The sequence below is a fragment of the Tauraco erythrolophus genome, chromosome 11, assembly GCF_009769465.1.
Source record: "Tauraco erythrolophus isolate bTauEry1 chromosome 11, bTauEry1.pri, whole genome shotgun sequence".
Lineage (NCBI taxonomy): Eukaryota > Metazoa > Chordata > Aves > Musophagiformes > Musophagidae > Tauraco > Tauraco erythrolophus.
Window position 1 is genome coordinate 21111081 of NC_141475.1, and position 22966 is coordinate 21134046.

The following is a 22966-nucleotide window of genomic DNA, read 5'->3' on the forward strand; positions in this document are numbered from 1 at the left end:
TTAACAGATAGTCTTTTGTCTCAGGCTCCAAAAATACATTTTATATAATTGGCTGAAACTAACTGAACGCAGTTGTCAGTAGAATCCAGGCATAGCCATCCCAAGCATTAATGCAGCATTTTAGCACTGAGTACACTGTCTTTCAAACAGAGCAATTCCACAGTTAAGGAGTTTGCTGGCCTGAGAGGCTACTGGAGCTCCAGCAAGATACTGCCACTCTGGCAGATGTTACCTGCTGCCTCTCTAAGCAACTGACTCCTGTTGCACACTGCTAAGGAACTATGGCTAAAGTTATTTACATCACATGAAACTCATAGCATCTTCACCAGAAGCAGGTATTGCAATCTACCACAGACTCTCCTTTTGACAGCAAGAAATGGACATGATAAAGCAACAGCACTTGGGATCTTCCAGCCCGTGACTTGCTCCCACTCAAAATTAACCACTGCTCAACTCAGGATAATTGATTTAAACTACCTTCAAAACAAGAAGAGTCACTTTTTTTTTTTTTTTTTTCACAGAGCCATTACTAGACCCCTTTGTCCTTTTCTGCCCTTATCTGCCAGCTTTCTAAGTCTGAGGACAAATTGTCAGGAGAGGACAAATTGTCAGGAGAGGACAGAACCAGCTCATTTCATTTCACTGACATTGTGGGTGATGGCCACATTATAAGCACTTGTGCTCTGCAATGAATTCCAACACTCTGTGCTTCAGAAGTTTTGTTCCACTCAAAACAAAAGCATAAAACTTTAGAAACAAAGTATTCTAAAGCAGCATTATCCAGACACCATTACTCTACTGGACAGCAATGTATTCTACAAGAAATTTGCAAATAAAAAGATATTTTTCAAGACTAGTTTGACGAAAAATTTTTATCTCAGATCTTGAACATTCTTAGTCACTGGATGGACTACAACGGGTTACATGTAGAAATTTATTGGACTATTTTGTCTTTTTATGGAATTTAATATATAAGCCCAGAAATACTCTGCAAGAGCACCAACTTCTGGGTTACCTTTCAAATAAAGAAAAGCATTTGCTATCCACAGTCAAATCTGACTAAATGGAAAGTCCAGGTAACTGCTCAAAATAACAACAAGAATCTTCTGAGATATTTTGCAGATATTCCATGAATCCACAAGGAATGAGCTATTTAAAAAACAACAAAACCTCAAACCACACACACACACCAACTCAAAACAGAACACACTTTACCGCATAGTTAACAGCAAATTTTATCTGCATTACAGGCCTGACTACACCAAACTCACAGCATATCAGGAATGTCATTAGTACAACAGTTCTACGTGACCCCAATAACACTCTCTATCAGTACTTTAATGCATTGATACTACTGTCCCACCCCTAACTGACAAACTCCAAGCTCACTGAAAGTCAGGTCTGAAATTTAAAGAACTTTGAAAGCATTCAGAGGTGTTCAGGGATGGAATTCATGGAACAAAAGAGAACACTGTGCATGTTACTCTACTTTCCAAATTAAGATCAACCATGTCACAACACCCCCTAGCCCCCCAATCTGATGTCACTAAGCATTGGCCCCAGGAAAACTGGAAACAGGCTTGTTGAGCACTACTGTAGACATATGCTGTTTTACTCATCAGCGCCTGAGTGCGAAGCCTCACTTTATCAGTGTTTCAGAGGAAAAGATCACACAGAATGGTAACAATATTATAAAGAAAAATCAACTTTAAAAGATTGCCATTTTTAGGATAATGCGAACACAGACATCACTTTCAACTGAATACAGGATCCAGTCCTGGGACAGTGAATCTAAATGATGGTCAGGACCTTGAGGAGAAGGCCTAGGCCCAGGGACATATAAGTGTTAATGCCCTTTTGTTATCTCGACACCACCCACCACTCTGAATTTCTCTTATCTGTTCTTTAACACACTATACTCACTCCAATTCCCATATCTTTCTGTAGCCTTCTTCTCCTTTTGTTTTCCTCTAAGAGACTCCCTCCAGTTCTGAGACTGCCTAGCTCTGCATTTCCTTACAATCTTTGTAAGAACCCAGTTACACCATAAGCTGCTACGTATATTCACTAAGGATGAGTACACTTTTAGTGTTCAGTGACTGAAAAATTTAGCTGGAAGGAAAAGTGTTTCTTGCAGGCAATGCAGAACCCTAGAGGGCACATGAGACTCAGGAATTATTGTCCTTTGTCCCCACCTCTTGCTGTTTCAGACATTAAAAAAAAAAAAAACAAACGAAAAGCCACTGAAAAGTCCGTTGAAAATCTTTTCCCATCCCAATCCAACTCAGTCTGATTAAACACCCAAACCATCTGATTAAACACGCTAACCTTGGGCACTAGAATTATCTACTTCTTTTCAACAGCTACTTCAACAGATAGAACAGCTCACCCATGGTGTTGCTACCCTGCCACAGCGGTCATTTCCTTGTTCAGTTTATGCTGCACTGGATTATGTTCTCTAAAAGTAGTTTTTAACATACTTGATTTAACTTCAGTTCTCCATTTCATTGTTTCATTACTGTAAACTCCACTCAGAGATTCAAATCAGAGACTGTAATAATTATGCACACAAATTAAGTACATAATTATACACATTCTCAAAAAAAGTTGCAGTCATTTGTTGCTATGAGCCTCTCCTAATTCATCATACTCTTAACGCAAAATGCGCTTCATCCTGAAAGGTTCAAGCATAAGACTTGGCAACTTGAGATCAGGTAAAGCTGGGAATACTCCTGTCAGATCCAACCCATGTTTAAGAACCTTACAGTAGTTGACAAACATTCTGCCACAAATGGAGCACTGTCACTGAGTGCAACTCAATCTAGGGAAAAGTTTAGAGCATTATCCATAAATATACTTAAAGAGTAGGGGGCGAAGTCACAACTCCATTCAACATTCTCATCCCAATTCATTTGTTCTACTTAAAAGATCACATCCTTAAAAACTGTAAAGAATTCATAAGAGGGAAAAGATCGCACAGAGACAAAAATCTATATTCTTTACATGTCCCATATGATTTTAATATTTATGTTTTGACAGGTCCAAAAGTTTTTGAGCAAACTAGTGGTGCACTGTGCTAGGAACAGCACATAGTAAGAAAACAAGCCTTGATACCAGGATAAGATCACAAGGGATGCTATCTTGCTTTGTTAGTTTCATTTGTTAAATAATCAATTAAAAACTATTAGGTTTGACAAGGTATTTAATGAAGACTATCTTAAAGTTTAAGAAGGTATAAAGGAGGAAAGATACAAACAAAACTAAAGTAATTATTATTTTTAAAAGCAGGGAGGGGAAGAAAACAATCATTTAACCAAAATAAGCATCATATGATACTGGTATGCAAGCCTGTGAAAGCAGATTCTTACGTTATCTAAATGACATGATTCAAAGTCAACTACTTCTGTCTTTGTCTCCATACCCTGCACTAGAAAATTTCCCCTTAGTGCACTGTATACTGTATTTCTCAGGGTGGAAAGTTTCTGTTGTTCAGTTAAAAATATCAAAGAGCAAAGTTATTAATTTCATGAATTTCTTTGTCAATTGTAGATATATAAAAAATGGTAGACAACCATAAAATATGCAGCAGTGATAGTTCCAGAAAAAGTTTTTTGGAAATATTCCATGTTTGCTGTTTTATAAATCAGTCATTAGGAGGCAGCAAATGGCTCAAAACCATGTGAGAAAACAAATCCTGTAGGAAATGGAAAGTGAATAGGATAGTAAGAACTAGGAGTGAGAAATTAATTCAGACACAAAAGTGACTTCTTGACATTCTCCAATTCAATCACATCGGGTTACATCAAAGAAAATACTTTGGAAGCTATTTGTTAAATAACTGGGGATCTCATTAATGGAAACCACACTCCAACTTCATATGGTTGACTTTGGATTTTTGGTAACGTTAAAAAGCAAAAGACTTATCCTGGTCTGTTTTCTTGTAGTATGCTTTCTAAGTTGATGTCACAACATTGTACACACATATGCATTAGGAATACAAAACAAATCATGTCTCGTACCATCTCATCTAAAACAAACAGCTTATAACTGAAAGTTCACAGTTTTAAATTATTTCCATGGTTTCTCTATTCAAAGTATAACTGAAAAGCCAACGTGGTTTTACTAGTGCTTCACTAACAACAACAATAAGATCTTAGCCAGTAACATTCATACCGCTCTACTCTTCCTACCAGAATACAGCATAACCCAAGCTAAAAATAACACAAGCTGCTTTCTTAAAAAATAAAAATATCCTCCCGAACTTATAGTATGAATGCTTACATTTTTGTTAAATTACTGGTAATATTTTATACTATGCAACCAGGAAGCTTGATTTTAAAATGCATTTATATCCCAAATCAAAGCACAAGTGGAGGGAGAAATGGGAAACATTCTACATTCTAAGCAAGTCTGTAAATATGAAAAGATTAAAATATGGGCTAGGCTTGCTCACATCTTTGACTGTGACATGTAAATTAGTGTTTATTTCACAAGCTGTATTATCTTCAACACAGAACAATGCACTTATCTGTATCTGACTAAACAGTTATGGTAACAGAGATGAGAAGAGTTAAACCACATCAATATTTCACGTTAATAGACTCGTACAGCTGTACAACATTCTTACAACACAGAATTTGCAGTTAATCAAACATTTTCAGCCTTTCCACATTAATCGTGAAATACGAATAACAAAAACAAGGCATAAACTTACTGTTTGTTAGGTGTCCACATTGTCCTTCGGTCTGACTCGATGGGAAATAATTACCATTAGGAAATCTGGTAAGCAGAAATACAATAAAAATAAACATTAGCATGCCAAAAAGAATAAACTCAGCTTTCCTGCAAGTATTTTCCCCCATAATACTTCACAGGCAAGGTTGGAAAAAAAAAAAAAAAGAAAACCAAAAAAAGCAAAGTTGAAAAAATATATATACACATTTGAAACGTAGTCCAGCAGTGTTCAAGGATCCTTGCCTCTCAAACTTTAAAGCAGCACAGACAAATGTTGAGACGCCTATAATAGAACAAAAATCCAAGTTCTCAATCACTAGCTACGCAGTATGTGTCAGTAAGGAAGACAATTTCCAAAATAATGATTAATGTATTATCCAGATTTTTTCCTCTCTCTCTCTTTTCCCCTTCCCATTCAGGTTTTTCTTCTTATAAAACGCACATAGGTTTTTTCTTCCCTGTACCCTGACTCAGGCCTGGCTTTGAAATGCATTTCAATCTCTCAACACAGACTGCTTTCACTGCATTTAGAGTCCCACCAAGGCCCAGCTTTAAAAGCTACTGATTCTTTTTTTTCTTTAGCCTTCCTCACAAAGGAAGGGTATTTTGTAAATTACCAGCTCGTTCAGATCAACAAAAGGTACTTTCATAGAAAGCCCCATTTGATTTTGCTCAAATTTGATTACAAGGATGGAGAAAAGGAAAGGAAGTCAAAAAGAAAAACCCCAGATGGCTTTTTCATTCATCTCAGTGAATGAGCTTTATCTGTGCCTTTTGAAACTGTAGCAGTGGAAAAGCATTTCTGTTGGCTTAAAAAACTTGACAAAAATTATTGGTTTGCCATTTCTCATGTAGCTGCCATTGGGAACTGGATGAAAAGACTTTTTCATGGGATCGCCTGCTTGGATCAAAATAATGGAGATTAGGTATTTCATTATAAATTACAGTGGGAGATAGAGCAGGCTGTCATATTAATAGCAACCTGCTCATGGCCTTCAATGGTAGCTATTCTCCTAGACAAAGGACCAAGGGGGTTGTCTATTGAACTTGTACTTTAGGCCTGATCAATTTTCTATCATCAAGGCAAAAGGTGAGGTGACTAACAAAAGAATTCACACATGACTGACCTCATAAGCCTACAGATAAAACAGCTTAAAGAAACAAAACACATCCTGAAATTATGGGTGATAAACTGTATAGAGGAAAAAGAAGAGGAGAAATGATAGAAAAAGGGAAAGAAAGAGCATGTGGTCTATAATTCTCCCTCCCTTCTTAGGTGAATGGACATATTAAAAGCTACTTGTTTTCAGCTGCAGATAATTGCAGCCTTTGCTTTGCCATGTTCTGCCTCAAATCCTTCCACGTACTTTTTCCTCCAACACTGCTCCAGTATTTCATTCACGAGTAACAACAGTACTGAGTTTAATATAGAACTTCCAAGAGCTGTAGCCACACACAGAAAGGATTCTACGTAGCATCATAGGCAGAAAGGATTCTCATAGGCATGACATTTATAATCAAATTACGGGAATAGCTACAATCAGGAGGGTCAGTATACCTTTATGCAAAACCTTGCCAAATAAGTGAAAGTTGGACAACTGAGTTATATAACAAGAACATTCCCCAGAGCTTGAAAGACTTGACATCTGTTTCTTTCACTAAGATGGCGTGTAATTTCATCCAGTGTGCAAAACAGCATATAAAATGCCCATGATATGTTTAGGTACCCTTACAAGTATATTATCTGCATTTCTTCTGCTGCTTCCTAGGAGATGAAGACCCTTCTCTAACATTAGCATTCAGCTTTGCCGATCAGTTAGAGATAAAGAGCATGAAACATTTGCTCTCCTGAAACCAAATATATAGCAGCAAAATGTTCACTGATTTTTGTCAGGGTAAAGATTTCCTCCAGTTTGCTGTACAGATAGAAACTCAATTACCCAGAAGACTTTTATACAAAAAACTATGGTTCCTGATACATCTTTACCCTGTTGAAATTTCCCATAAGATGTTAAAGTGTTGATATCCCCTCCCACGACACTAGACAGCTGAGAATTCCCCTTACATACAGTTAACAGCAGCTCAAGTGTAAACGGTCCCCAGCAGTCTACTTTCATCACACCAGGGGAGAGGACAGCAGCCTAGAATTTGGTTTCAAGTCCCAGCTACACCACCACGAAGAAGTCAGTATGTGCCAAGTTTTCTGAGATATTTAGCAATTTCTCCTTTCAGCCCTATCAGCGCAGTGATACTGCAATTTCAAAAACAAAGCTAGCCAGTGATTCATGGCACTTTGCCACAGATCACAGATCCACCTGTCTGCATAACAGTATTTATGTAAAGACACTGAAATAATCCAGGCTAAAACTGAACAGTTTTTAGCAAGGTAAGATCCAGACACAGCTAGATAGAACAGATGAGAGGCTACAAACTGGTGCAGGGGAGGAACTTCTGAACCGCAGCTTTGCTGCAGAAGCCAATGGATTGTTGAATTACAGACTGAGCCCTACTGAAAACAAATGTACATTAATTGTAACACAGAAACATTAAATAACTCATCGTAAACACTGTTTTTGGAAGTAAAGACAAGATGAAGACAGGCAAAACAACAGCACTATGTGTTAAGCTTTGGCTGCCAACACAAAAAACCGAGAATCGCTGCCAGAGCACATACCTCCAAGTAGCTCAAATATGTGACACGATATCTGAAATTAGTAGAAGTCCTAGTGGTAATGGTATCTTTCCATTATCCCAGAGATGCACTGATGATTACTACAAGATTAGCAATTAATCCCAACTTTACATCCTCTATAAGGGGCTCTACTGAGTACTTACAGAAGAAAGAGCTCTTGTAATCATTGCGGATAGCTCTCTGAAAGTATTGTCTCTGTGCTCAGTAGCAGTGAGAAAGGCAAATTGAATCTTAAGATCTATTTGAAAAAAATATAGCTCAAACAAATACATTTTGTTACAGCATCAATATTGTTTGAGTACTCCATATTAAAAGTTGGAAGCAAGGCAACACATCAAGAAAGACACACAGATGCAACAACACACTTCAGAAGAAACAATTCAGCAAGCATTGACAGCCACTAAGACATAGACAGACTTGACCCACAGAACGCATCTCATACAGGGCACACGTAATTAGTCGTCTTGTAATGCACACTGGAGAATTAATCAAAAGCCTATGACACGTTTTTTTTTTTTTTCTGTTTTGCTTTGCTTATTTAAGCAGGACTCCACTCACACCTCCATATTATAATGTTGTGGTAAACCTTAATGGTAAAGGTCCGTGCCTTTACATTCCACTTCCTATCCTTGCAGACCTGCCTAGAAAGGGGCTTCATTACATTTGGCCATGCTACTGCTGCTTACGTTGCTCTCATAGGCAGAAAGGAACAGGAACCCAACTCCAAACCCAGTCCTGTTGCTCCAACAACAGTACTATTTATCTAAAAGTACGTGCTGTATTTCCCACTCTGGACTTCTCCATAACGATAAAGTATTGTTGCCCAACCAGTTACTTTTTGCGCTAAACGGCTATTTTTGTATTACAAGTTTGGATCCTGATGAGCACTTACTTCTGGGCAAAAGCATCAGTAACTGGTACAAGGAGACAGAATTAATAACATTTGAGATGATTTTTAGACTGCAAAACATTGTTGATCCAAAGGCTGGCTTAATTTTTGATAATTGTCAAATAGTGAGCTCCGGTAATAACCAGAATTGATATCCCCTAAAGCAGTTTTCATGAGAATTTCTGAATAGTTATTTCACTTTTGAATGACAACATACGTTAATCTAAATTAAACTTCTCAGGTAAATGAACAAAGCTCTTTTTAAGCTTAAATTCTGCATTCTGTGCTCCTGTAAGCACTCGATCTGTTTGGACATACTGATTCCGGGGAACAGAGTCATTGCCAAAGCCAATGAAAATAATTCAAAGAGCACTCTGAATAAGAAATGTCCACTTAAGTGATGTAATTATAAAATGTGTGAAAACCTCAAGAATAACTCCCCTTGCAGTAAAGCCACAAGATCTGTTTCCAGTGGCTTTTGGCTGAGATGTGTTTGGTTTGTTCTCAGCTTCCACATCAAACTCATTGTCAAGATTTTCCTCTAATCCATAATCTCAGCACAAGAGACCTGCAGAATAAACAGGGTCTGTTACCCTCAACATCCATCGACTTCCCTATTTCCTATACCCAGTAAAACCATTCCTCATGTTTCCTCAGGTTATTTTGCAGTAACTAGATAAATGACGCTACATGCCTGTATATCTCTCTCAAAGTCTTTTTAGGCATATTAGAATATAATTGTTTTTCTTTTTTTAAAAAAATAGCATTTTATAGTTTCCCTCCTTTAGGGTTGTAGAAGGTTCATTATCAGTTTTAATTGTACTAGGCAGGAAGAGAGCTAATACCTGTAAAGAGCCTGTCACATACCATTAACATTTTAAATCACTGTGATTGCTAAACCCAAGCAGTGTTAATAGCATTTGAGGAAGCAATGCTATAGGTCAGAGAAAGTGAAAACATAAGCTTGCTTGTTTTGTGGCTTCTAACCACAAAACTACAAATGCCTGCTAAATAATTTCAGGTAGTGCAGATACATTAATGACACAAGACAAGAGAGTGCTCTGCCAGTAACTCGCTCCCATTTGTACAATAAAAGTTCTATTTAAGTGGTTCGGTTCATTTTGATTGCTACACTATGACATGCAAAATGACTTGCTGGGAAGCCATTTCCAGAACACTCAGAATTTTAAAGTTAGCATTCTTAATTTCTTCATTGACTTCAGGCATAAGATGTAAACATCTGAAAGTGGAAACTGTCAAATACAAGTATAAAAGAATAGCATGAGCATGAAAAGGCTGCGCCGGAAAAGTGAACAAATAAATTGAGGTACAACTAGCAAGAGACAAAGGACAAAAAGGAATTCTACAAGTACACTTCAGCATTAAGAGGAGGATCGAGGCAAACTCCTGGTTGGCCAGCAGCTTGAAGGTGAAAGCAAACTATCAATATACTGTGACAAGAAGTCCAAAGTGTTTACTGCTTTATTGACAGTTGTTACTAAGAAGCTCAATTGTAATCACTGGCTTCCACAATTAAAAGGTATCAAAAAAAAGAAGTAAAAAAAAAAAAAAAAAAAGAAGCAGGACAATATCAGGACAGAAAAGAGAATGAAAAGATTAGGAAAAATATGTAGGTCCAATCATTCAAAATTGGCTATGCCATATTAAATTTCCCCAACATCTTAGGGAAGTGGATGAATAGCAGAACTGTTACTGCTTGGAAGCTGTTATCATTGGAATTATTTCTGAAAGCACAGGATGAATGGTTATGGGTACAAACGCCTTTAAAAGAGCAAAAATAACGTGTGCCTTAAAAGGAGGAGGAAGAAAATATAGCCTGGTTACTTTGGCTTTCTTTACTTTTACAGTTTGTAAGTCACCTACAAGAAAAACTAAATGAGTGAGCATGGATTCATCAAGAGCAAGGCATAACAAGGTAGCAAACCTCATAGTATGGAAAATCATTGATGTAACATTTCCTGATTTTTGGAAGGAAAGGAAGACTTTTGGCATCATCATACAGGGCTGTGTCCTAGTCTAACCAAGAAACTTCATCTAAATGATATTACTACAAAATAAGTAGTGATAGAAAAAAGTAATACTATAGGTGTCAGTGATTTACTGTCTAAAAGGAAAAAGGCATCAAATGGAGCTCTTAGCCAGCACTGAATCCAGTACCATTCTTTGTTTTCATCATTACTCTTGACAGAAGAGAAACTGCGCTCATAATGTTTGAGAGTAGGTCTAAGCTAGGAAGGTCTGCAGACACACTGGGGGACACAATCAGAGTCCAGAAAGATCTTGTTAGAAATGGTTTGAATAAGATTAACTACATTTTCAAGATAGGTACGTTATTTCTTACTCTCAAAAATAATCAACTGCAGAAATATATGTTGAGAAATGGTGTAACAGTTCTGCACTAAAGGATCTGGATCAGCAGTTAAACCTGAACCTACAGAGCTATTGCAAATAAAAAAGCAGGTATCATACTGGAGTCATATATTCTGTCATATCATATAGACAGAATAAAGCATGCCCTCAATGCCACCTGAAACGATCTTTTTGCTTTACTTCCTTTTGATAAGGCCTTAAATGAATTACTGTTTAGTTGTGGACACTGGCTATGGGATAAAAATAAGATGTAGTTAATTTGAAAGAGTAGCAGACTAGAAAATAACGTGCAAGAAAAGACTGAAATATTGGACCTTATTCTAGGAAAGGCTTCAAAAAAAAGCCATCACTTTAACACAACAGAAATATGCACTTATATTCCAGCAACATTAAAACATTTAAAAAACTTTGCAGTAAAGCCAGATAGAATCATAGAATCATAGAATCGTTAGGGCTGGAAGGGACCTTCAAAGGTCATCTAGTCCAACCCCCCTGCAAGGAACAGGGATATCTCCAACTAGATCAGGTTGCTCAGGGCCTCATCCAACCTGGCCTTGAACGTCTCCAGGGATGGAGCATCCACCACCTCTCTGGGCAACCTGTTCCAGTGTTCTACAACTCTCATGGTAAAAAATTTTTTCCTAATATCCAACCTGAATCTACCTCCCTCTATTTTAAAACCATTACCCCTTGTCCTATCACAACTGGCCCTCCTGAACAGCCTCTCCCCATCTTTCTTGTAGGCCCCCTTGAGGTACTGGAAGACCGCTATAAGGTCACCCCGGAGCCTCCTCTTCTCCAGAGGTGCAAGGAAAACAGACAACCCTTCGATAGCTTTGGAAACTGATTAGACAAATGTCTGTCAGGAATGGTTTAGTTATAAAAGATTCTGTATTTAAGACAATCTCTTAGGTTTTTTTCTAGACTTTTCCCCACTTAATCTTTTATCTCAAAATAATAAAACACTAAAGTAGCTGAAAATATAATTCCATCAAATCCTGTTAAAACTGTTGCAGATGTCAAGATTTAAAGTAAGTTTTCTTCAAACTTTCTAAAGTCAGAATGATCTCTAAGCCAAACAGAATCAATTATGGCCCTGTCCTGTCCTCAAAGGGTTAGTAACAATTGTGTACCTCTCTTCCTAAACCGTCCTCTTACCCTTTCCCTTCCAAACTTGAGGTGCATTAACCACACATGAAACCTCATTGCAAGTGTCTCTGAACTTCTGAAATGAGAATGAATCTGCTCACACACAGGACTACAGCATCAAGTATAAAAAAACCTCATACTATGAAGTAGATATTCCAACACATGAAGACACAATGCTCAGTAATCTTAATACTTGGAAAGCTTCTTAGATACTAATTAAACAAATGAAATAAGCATCTCTCTCTGTATAACCTCTGGCAATGTCAACTTTCAGCCAATAGTATGGTTGCATGTTATTCTTTAACTAGACTTACTTTTATGCTCCGGGCTAACACAAGTGATTTCCACATTCTGATAAGTCCTGTTTCAATTACCACAACACGAATACACAATTACATACATGCCTTGAAAGCAAAACTAGAGGAGTAGAAAGCATCTGGAGAACTTTGTGTTTACCCATGTGCTAAAAATAAAAAACAAGACTGGAATGGATTTCTTTTAATGTTTTGTTTTTACAGAGGAATGTAATGGTTAGCGAACTAGTGAATTAAATTAGTTTGAATTTAACGAAGTATGAATTAAACAATATGATTACCCCAAAATTCATTTTATCACATTTTTCAATTCCACTAGAAAAAACTCAAAAAGTTAACAAAAAAAACATTTTATATGCAGTTCAGATTTTGAGTGAGATCTCATACAATTATAAAAACTTATTAGGGACCGTTTCATATTAGGTGTTTCATCTGGGAATTTATTATTCACAAAATAAATGAGTTTACTAGAACACTTACACAGTGACAATTACAAGGTGTGGTAAAGACAGCTTTCCTGTATTGGAATACAAAGCTTAAAGAACTGGTTCTTCTATTTAAAGACATATTTTTAAGAAACACTTTAAAAAAATCCTCATTTTTTCTTAAATATCTTAGCCTAGTCACTTCTGTTCCTAGTAACATATTTCGACACAGTTGTATCGAATTCTAATTTCAGTCTTTATGCCCATTCATTGCTGATTTTTTATCCCTATGGTGGTATCTACAAATACTTCGGTTATTATCAGTTAGTTGCAGCTGTGGTGACTTTTGAGGTAAAAAAAAAAAAAAAGATGTCTTTAGACAAGGCCTGAAGTCACTGCACTCATTTAACTAGGACACTGAAGTTGGTAGCTAACCTGGGCATTAGTTTCAACAATTGAGCAGGGAGCAGAAGTCTATTACCATACTTCCGAGAAATCAGTCCAATTCATCAAGTTATATCCATGCAATTTCCCTCACTGACATCTAATCTTTTGGATGCAGAAAAATTTTATTTTTACTGTAAAACATCAAAATGAAATGGAGTTATGACTTCAGGAGTAGAGGACTGGTCACCGACTATTTTCCCTAGGGAGAACACCCACCTTCTCCTGGGACATGGAACCTTTCACTGTCACAACCTCTGGCCTTGTCAGCACATGGGATTTGGCCACCGCTCCCAGAATCAGGAGATCTGAAGTTCCTTGTCAGTAATGCACATTACTCACTGGTGTTTGGAAGCAGCTTGGATATTCCTACTTTCCCAGACTGTTGTTCTAAAGGAGCTTGGGCAGATAACAACTTAAACCAAAAATAGGAAATAGCACTCACCAAGCTGATTTCAAAGAGAAGCACTTATATGATTGAACTGATAAGACTATTCATATGCCTTACTTGTCAAAATTAATAGAATGAATGTCTTTGAATGTCCTTCAGAGCAGGATACAGAAAAGAAAGTCTCACACAGGTATGAAAACATTAAACAAGCACTTCCACTACAGGGGAAAAAAAAAGACGGGAGAATTTGAGTTAATTTAAATGAATGGCAGTACCCTCCGGGACATTTAATGGCAGCAAGATTTTGCCTGAGATGAGAACCAAAGAGATAGACTGAGCTAGGGGAAGAAAGAGGGAAGTTATTCCTAATAGTAATGACTAAAAATAGGCATCGTCCTGCTGTGACTAAACAAAAGTCTTTCATGAAGCAAGATATAGTAAGACCACCAGCATTTCACTGACAGCGCCTTTATGACAATGTACGTCATCATGGACTGCTTAATCCACACTAAACCTCCACAAAACACAACAGCCCAGAAGGAGATCCCATGAAAGTTTTGTAATATAATAACTTCAAGCCTCCAAAACATTGAAGACAATGGCTTCACTACCAAGGTAGGTCGTCTCTCAACACATAGCCATGGAGCAGCAAGAAAGTCAGCTGTGCGGACACTCGGGAACAAACTACACTTTTTCCTTCATGTGATAGCCAGGAATGAGTTGTTTCTGTTTTAATTTGACTGTACCAACCCAAAGAATACAATATTAATATGCCACATTCACCAAATTTTGTAGGTAGGATCACTTGACCAGGCAAAATAATCCAACACAAATCAGGTTGTTAAAGGACTAAGAACAGAAAAAAAAAAAACCCACACCAGAGGATCAAGAAAGGTTTCAAAATGTTAGAACAAGACCAGCAGCTTTATAAACAAAGAACCAAGGTAACAGTCAAATATCTTAAACAAAATAAACAAATTAGCATCACAAAAGCTGTAATATTGTTCAAACTTTCTGATAAAGTTAGGTAGAGCCATAATAAAAGATAACAAGATTTCAGTCTTAAGGAAACTGTTTCTGCCATGGGTAAGGCTGAGATAATCAGCATGCATTTCTAATATAATCTATTTTTAGGTGTAATTTTTTGTCTGTATATATTGGCTAACATTAACAAGGGTAGCTATAAACATGAATGCTTAGTTTAAAAAAAAAAATTACAATTAGCTGAAGAGTATCTTGCTTGGGAAGCCCATCAAAAAACAATACTTAAAAAGTGTTCTGGAAGCATAGGTTTAATTGTTTGCAGATCCTTTGGAAAGTTCTCAGATTACCCAAGCAAACGAAAACCTTATTAAGGAAAAAAAAAACAAAATCCATTAAGGTTTCAGTCTCTGAAAATACAGCATTACAGTAGGCTTCCTTTTGAAGTAGAGAACTAAATTCAGTATACATAAAGCTTTGCAACCTAGATCCATCCAAATTACTCTATGGCCACTTATATCAAAGGAAACTCAATTTACACACTGAGACTCCCATAAGAGAGCATTGGAGGAAACACAGGTTAAAACACAGCGCGCTTTTGAACACATACAGAAACTGATCTAAATTAGCTTTACATCACTACAGAAACAAAAGAAACCAAACACATTCACAAATTTAAGAAAATATATAAGGATATATTAAAAAAAAAACAACTCACTTCTGAATTCAATTTAGAGACACAAACAGGACAAAACAGAGCTAGCCTTACTTCCAGCTCCACGCTAGATCCTGCAGGACACGGTTTAGCATTTGCTTTAGCAGCATGGGTGTGGCTGAGCTCAATTAATTGATTACAGCTGGCAACAACTGTGGTAGAGGAAGGGCAGGCGGGTTACATCTTGTCCTTCTCGCTGCTCCCTCCACTCTGTAGGTTTCAGGGATAATAAAGCTATGTTCATGGTGCACCAACTCAGTTTTAGCCCTGCGTTCTAGTCTTGAAACATATCACACATGAAAGAGCTTTTTTTCCTTCCCACTGGCATTTTTTATCTCGTGTCCTCTGTATGAAACTCCCAGCTGAAGCCTGGCAATAGGGTCTGATAAAGCAATGCAAAGCTAGAGAAGAACTCTCCTTTACTTGCTTTCTTGCAATTTATTTTTAAATCATGTTTTTTTACTGTTCTTTTTTTTTTTTTATCTATGGCAAATTATAACAATGTCCAGCCTTAGTATTGCTCTGAATCTTGAGCATCTTCTAAACACTTTCACAGCATATATTAAAGAAATAACACGCATTGGGATGGCCACGTTTATATCAGAGCTTCACTCATTATCATTCAGGTCTAATTTCTCCCTAAAGACTGTGTTAATGTATCTTTGAACAATTTTTTCACATTAATGAATTCAAAAGATTTTGAATTTTCATAAGTGGTGACAGGAACAGCAGTTTGCTGTCAGAGACAATAATGAATTTAACCACTTTCCTGATGTAAAATGCCAAATTTTACATTCTCTGGGCACCTGAGGTAACTTCTATTCTTATCCTATAACCTATAAAGCTTCAGCTACTTCTGTTATTACTTTTTTTAGTAAGCTTTTGATCTCCAGTAGATTCCTACATCACAAAAGAGACACAGAGGTATTTTCCATGCATGAAGAATTCAAGGGTCAAGAACGGGTGAAGAAACGTTTGATCTGATGAACTTACAGGCAACTTAGTTTAAAATTTTCCAAGTTCTTACAATAAAACTTTAACAAAGAGATTCGGGAGTTGCATGCATAGCTATAATTGAAGGCGAGGTGTTTCTATCTGCAGCATGGAGACAGGGAAAAAAGGTCTTTCAAAGATACCAGGCACGGCTTTTTCCTGTTCTCCTGACAGTATCACCCTCAGCCAACGTGACACACACCATATTCCCGAGGCTCACCTTCAATCCAGGCTTTCGAAACAAGTGTTAGCTTGGAAAAGCACTCCCTTTTAACTTGATGAGACTACAAATCAGGACCACCTGCCTGCAGCGGGTGTTGGTGGTGAGACGTCGGCTGCAGCTGCCCTGTGCCGGGCACAGCCGGTTCCAGCCAGCTGCACCGCAGCCCCGCCACAGGGCACAGCTGAGCCCTCAGCCATGCCAGCAGCACCTCTGGCAACGCGGATGGAAGGAAGGGCAACGTGCTGCCCGGCGGTGTTCTCCTCGCAGGATCGAGGAGATGAGAGCGCCCTGCGAGCAGCCAGGTCAGTCAGCGAGGAAGGCGGTGCCGCGGGCGCCGGGCAGGGACACCCCTGTGAGGAGACTGCGCTGGAGCGGGTCGTGCCCCTGCAGCCTGTGGGGAGACCAGTGTGCAGACACGGGCACCTCAAACCTGCCCTCAGGAGGGGTTGGTCTGTCCTTTTGGGCAATTTTAATGGGGTAATGGATTTGAGTTTTTGTTATTTTCTATGCAGTGACAAAATCAGCAGACTGCCTGATGTCAGATAATTTAACCAGCTCCTGATCAATCATTTGAAAAAGCTTACGTTCAGAGGGAATTTTAATTTGTTTGTCAAAGACCTGTCGTCATTTTCTTTTCGCTGCCAAAAAGGCGTCTTGGACACAAAAATGTTTAGGTAAACTTGCATTTGGCAAATATTTTAAATCAGCGTAGACAAGAATACTTGGCATCTGTTGCACACTCAGTGGGAAGAGGGGATTGTGGCCAGTTCAGGACAGCTCCTCTCTGCTGCTCCTTCCTCCTCACACTTTTGCCCTGCCCCAAAACAGGTCTTTCTCGTGGCTGCGGTCCTTCAAGAACTGCCCCTGCATGGGTTCCGCGTGGGCAGCAGTTCTTCAGGATAAACCTGGTCCAGCATGAGCTCTCCACAGGCCACAGTTTGTTCAGGGAATATCTACCTGCTGGATATTCTCTGAACATACCTCACAAGTCATAAATGGAGAAAATCAGAATGTGTCTTTAGCTGTTACTGATAAAGAAGGTCCTTTATTTTCTGTCACCTTTCTCCACTACACTGAGCCAAGATTTTACAACATACAGACCTAGTAGATTACCGTCTGAAGTAAATCTCACAAAAGAACAATGTGGAAGAGTACAAAGACAGCATGGCTGGGCATTTATCTCTTCCATTTAAGCCTTACGTGGAGTAAGTATACGAAAGGCTGAAAAGTTCAAGTCATGTTAACAGGCAATCCCAACGGCTTGGGATGCTGCCTACACATGGTGTGCTCTTGCTCTGAAAATCAATGAGGGAAGAAAAGGATCTTTTTGCTCACTGTGTTTGGATTCACTTAACATTCTTTAATAAGGAACACCAAAACAGAACTTGGCTTTCTTGTGTGCATGAGGCACAGGAATTGCTGGATGAAACTGCAGTACATAGCATCATATTAAAAGAATGATCCCTGAATGGTTCAGTACAGTCAGCGAAGACAGATCAGGGAAAACAGCAGGACCACTTCTGTTAAATGGGAACAAATCAGAAAAGTGTATTTCCCTGCTCAAGCATGGCTCCCTGTAATGTATAAACATAGTTGGGCAATTAATAGTATTTTAACCAAAAACACATTATACCTCACATAGTAAATGGTCTCAGGAAATTTTTTTTTTTAATCTGTGCAAAAATGTAACCTCAAAAGTATGCACTTCATTAGATAGCTAAATGTTAAGGCACTGTAGCTTGGAGATATACCAAAACCAAATTGGATTAAATAGGAAAAAGATTAAAATATTCTGCTTGTTAGACACATGGGAAGTTTTAATAACTCAAATAAATTTTTTTTAATCATAAAAATTAAGGAAATGCAGATCTACTCAATCAGCATGGTCCACTGAATGCAGAGTGCTTCTAGGCCTGGGTCCTATCCTCGCTTCTCTCCATAAATCACTTCTTGCTTCAGAGAAGATACATGCAGATCCACAAAATTATGTTAGGTATGTAACCCCTCAATCATATTATCTGTGATTTGAAGCCAGCATTGTTGATCATGAGTTTAAGCTTCTGAAATACAGAGAAATGGAGAGGTTCATCTTTTATTTGAATATATTGCTACAAAGAAAATAGTTAAGTATTTGGTACCTATATGAAAGTACAAACATGGCCTGCGTCTTATTTTCTAGTTCACCATATCACTAAAAATAAAGGAACAAAAGTTCTTCCTTCTATAGAAACAGTTTGTCATACGTGATTTATAACGGAGATTATAGAGAACCTCATTATAAAGAACCTTTTCACCATATGATTGTGCATATAAGTACAATTAAAGAAATTCAGAATTCCCAGTGTTTTCTTTAAATGAGCTGACTGGTTGTGAAAGGTGCTGGACTGACAGCTCTGATAAGTGAAGTCCTCTTTCTTCTGAATTGATACAGTACAGAGAATAGCAGTGCAATTTTCGTTCACACTCTCTTGGGCATGTAATTTATCCCTGACCTTGAGAAGTGCCTGTTTAATCATTTGCCTCTCTACTGAAACTGCTAACAAGAAAGGCAACCATAGTGGCACAAGGCACCTGTTCATTAAGGAGTAGACAGAGAAAGTGTCAGCTCATTGCAGCACAGAGCACCATGTAGAAAGAACTCTTCTATATGTGTGGTTGATCCTGTCCTCTACAAGTAACACCAGTATTGTCAGTAATGTATTTTATACAGTTGCAGACTCACATTTTCTTTAGTTGAAAGGACAGAAATGAAAACTTTCTTCTTAAAGTTAAGGTAATTAAGGATCCTATGACAAGAAATACCTAATCATTTAAGCACTTTATATGTTCACACTGTCTGCACAAGTGGCAATGAGCTATGAAGTTCTTCACAAATGCATATTCTTGCTATTTATAAAACTGAAAAAAGTATAAGACATTTGGTTTTGTTTTCCTCTTTAGAAGTATACAGTATTCTTTCAATGTTTGATACAATATTTGGAGAAAAAGAGTCATCTGTGTTTTCCTGCACAATTGAAAAGATACTTTATATAAATTACGGAAGGAAAGAAAAAAAGCTGGAACAGATATGAACAAGCTACATGCAAATTTGTTGAACAAATTGCTCTATTGTTCAACAGCAATGTACAATTTTCATCTCAGATAAACAATTCCAGTATTAAGAACAACAGAATCTATGTATACTGTAAAGAGATGTTTAACAACACTTAACGAGTGAGATTCAGTCTAAAAATTCTCATCTGAAGGTATCTGTCACACAAGGAATAAACATTACATGTTTCTGCATATTTCCAATCTTTTGATTTAGAAGAGACAAGAGCGAGGAAGCCAAATACTTTCATACATTAGTGATGAAAATAGAAGACGAAAGGGAAAAAAGAAAAAAGAGGAAAGGAGGCAGAAAAGTTAGATTTTTTAAAATCAAAATTTAAATTTAAATTATATCTGTAATCTGGGAGACATTAACACTGTGATATGAAATTTATCATGTGAAGTGTCTACACACATTATTAAAATATTTATTTTAAGGTTTTTGAAGTGAAAGCTTCAAATTTGAATGTGCATGGGCAAAAGAGAAGTAAAGGTATTCTGGGTGCCATTTTGTAATTGTAGGTGAAATTCATACTCTGTGTGACTGTAAAACAAAGAGCAGGCAACGCTTGCTCTAGGAATCTCAATGGGATTTTTATTCATAGTCCTGTTGTGGAAAAGGTACTGAATAATGGTATTTGATATTCAGTGTCTCCTGCAAACTGCCCGTGTTGGAATTCCCCTTCCTGAAAGCATGTATTTGATATCTGGGCTTCCCCCCCCCATCCCCCCTGCTCATTTTTATGTGTGTGGTTTTCTTTTTAACCCCCACCCCTTTTTAATTTAAGTAAAACTCTGTAATAATGAAAAAAAGAGAAACAGAAGATCACAGGATGTGAAGATGCCATTCTGGGAACTAGCAAGCAGTCTCAACAGTAAAAGAAGCCAAGTGATCTTTCAAGTGGGCTATTACTGCAGTTGTGGGAACAGAATAATGAAACTGAACAGAATAATTGGCCTAAATATCTGGTTATAGGGCTGGTACAGAGAAAAGAGCATGAAAGGCTCTACTAAAACCACAGAAAGGTGGGTGTTCCTACAATCAGCACAGAAAAAAAAGCATTGGAGAAGTCTGTAAACTCAAGAAGAGGGGGAGGGGAACCCTTGGAAAGAAATCCAAGCAGAGAGGGGAAAAAAATATACCCCCTAAATCAGAAAGTCTAAAGGAAAAGAAATCAGTTGATTTTATTTGCTGACATTCCAACGATGGCAGTAGGGAAACAGCAATCAGAGATGCAGTATCGGGAGGTACACGCTGTAAGAGAAACATGGGTGACTCCTGAGAAACACGTAGTTACTCCTTCAACACTTCAAAACAGGGTCAAATACACAGGTTGGCTGAATAGTCTTATATAACGAGATACTACTAAAAGAAGGACTGCAGCCAGCACTGCAAAGAGAAAATAAACAACCAGCCTCTCTAAACTGGTTTTTTCCATCAGCTGGAGGCTTAACAAATGACTTCTGAATAGGAAAGCAGTGAAGTCAGTACACTCAGATGTTATGACCATCCATGATCAGGTTGTTTTATTTCCATTGGCTGGTTTGTATTAGAGTTCCTGAAATAATATAGAGATCAAGACCCATTAGCAGGAGTCCTAAAGTCATCGTAAATGCAAGGAGCATGGGAGTGCTATGGACCTCAAATACAGAGAAATGTTGCCCAAAAAAGAGGAAAACTACTGCAAGTTTCAAGCATTTCCTAACAAACTATGAAACCAAATGAAACTGGTTCATTTAAACTTCAAAATTTACAGATGATATTTTGAATACTAATCCATGTATTAACAGATGCAAAATATACAGCAAGAGGTAATATCTTTTAGTAGACCAGCTGCTATGATTGGGAGTAAAAGACGTGGTTTGGTGCACAAAAGCCTTTGCCTAAAGCATGCACATATTCCTGAAGGCATCTCTATTTTTTTAAAAACTCCTACACTAAAAGATATCACTGCTTTCTATGAAAAATTTGCTTCACCTGTATCAATAGATGATCATAGCTACAACAGTACTACTATATTAAAATAAGTGACCAAGCAGCCCTCTCTTAGTAAAGAGTCAAAGCTAAGCATTCAACACAAAGTACAAACCTTCTTTTTAAATGCATACAATAAACCAAAACCAAATAAACCTATTTTGTAGCCATTTAAAATCTTTTCTCACAGGTCTTCTGAGCTGTCAGCTGCAGAAGGCATCACACAGTTGATTCCAAGCTAAGCATGAAGGCAGAGTTTTTGATGGACTTAGGCTTCATGAAATCTCATGCAATCTGCTCAGAATGGATGCAATGAAAAATAAAATTGAAAACAAAATATAAGGAAGGATCACGTAAGACCATTTTTGCTTTATATCACTACAAATGGAAGGCAGAACAGCAAGTAAAGATCCTTAGTGACAACTACGCAACATCACTTTTGTCTCTTCAGTAATAATTATACCATTAGTTTTCTTAGAGGTAATGTCTCCTGTTAGAAATTTGCGTTTGACGAAGTAACCTGCTAGGTTGAGTGGAGGACATTACCTACCTGGATTTCTCCAAGGCTTTTCATACGGTTTCCTACAGCCTCCTCCTAGAGAAACTGATGCGTTACAGTCTAGACAGGAGGCCTGTGAGGTGACTGGGGAACTGGCTGACTGGCCACATCTCAAGGATGGTAAATAGCTCCTTTCAAACTGGCAACTTGTCACAAGTGGGAGCCCCAGGGATCAATATTGGGCCCCATGCTGTTTCATATCTTCATAAGTGATCTGGATGATGGGATCAAGTATATGCTGATGAAGTTTGCTGATGATACCAAACTGACTGGGGAAGCAGATGCTTCAGAAGGGAGAGCCACTCTGCAGGAATGTTGCTCACCAACATAAGCTACAGCTCCACAACAGGTTGTTACATCTCCCACAGCCAGGAAGAAATGGCCCACCTTTTGTAGGAAGGGCCTAAACCTTAATTAATTACATAATTACAAATTTATACCAGCTGGATGCATACCCATAATTTCCCCTTTTTGTTTGCCAGTTTTTTTTAAGACTTTAAGGTGAGCAGCAACCCAGTTAAATAGCTTCAAAGATTTTAACATTCTGACTCCATAAATTCTCACTTTCCTCTTTCTGTCAGGATAGCAGCTTTACCTTCTTTGTCCAAGGAATTCTCACGCTGCCTCTGGCGAGGGAGTCAGGGTCTCTTTTTTCTTCAGTCACATCAGGGTCACCAGATGTTGCTCACCAACACAGGCTGCAGCTCCATAGCAGATTGTTACCTCTCCCACAGCCAAGAGGAAATGGCCCACCTTTTGCAGGAAGGGCCTAAACCTTAATTAATTACATAATTACAAATTCATACCAGCTGGATGCATACCCATACAGGGAGACCTGGATAGGGTGGAAGAGTGGGCTGACAAGAACCTTATGAAGTTCAACAAGGACAAGTGTAAGGTCTTGCACCTGGGAAAATGCAGGAGGCACAGCACAGGCTGGGATCTACCAGCTCTGTCGAAAGGGACATGGGGGTCCTGGTGGACAAGCAGCTCAATATGGG

At 38.0% G+C, this 22966-nt stretch overlaps 1 pseudogene; it reads right to left on the reverse strand.

Annotated features, from left to right (window-relative positions):
* LOC147528130 (uncharacterized) overlaps positions 1–22966 on the reverse strand; it is a 252799-nt pseudogene that overhangs the window by 220455 nt on the left and 9378 nt on the right.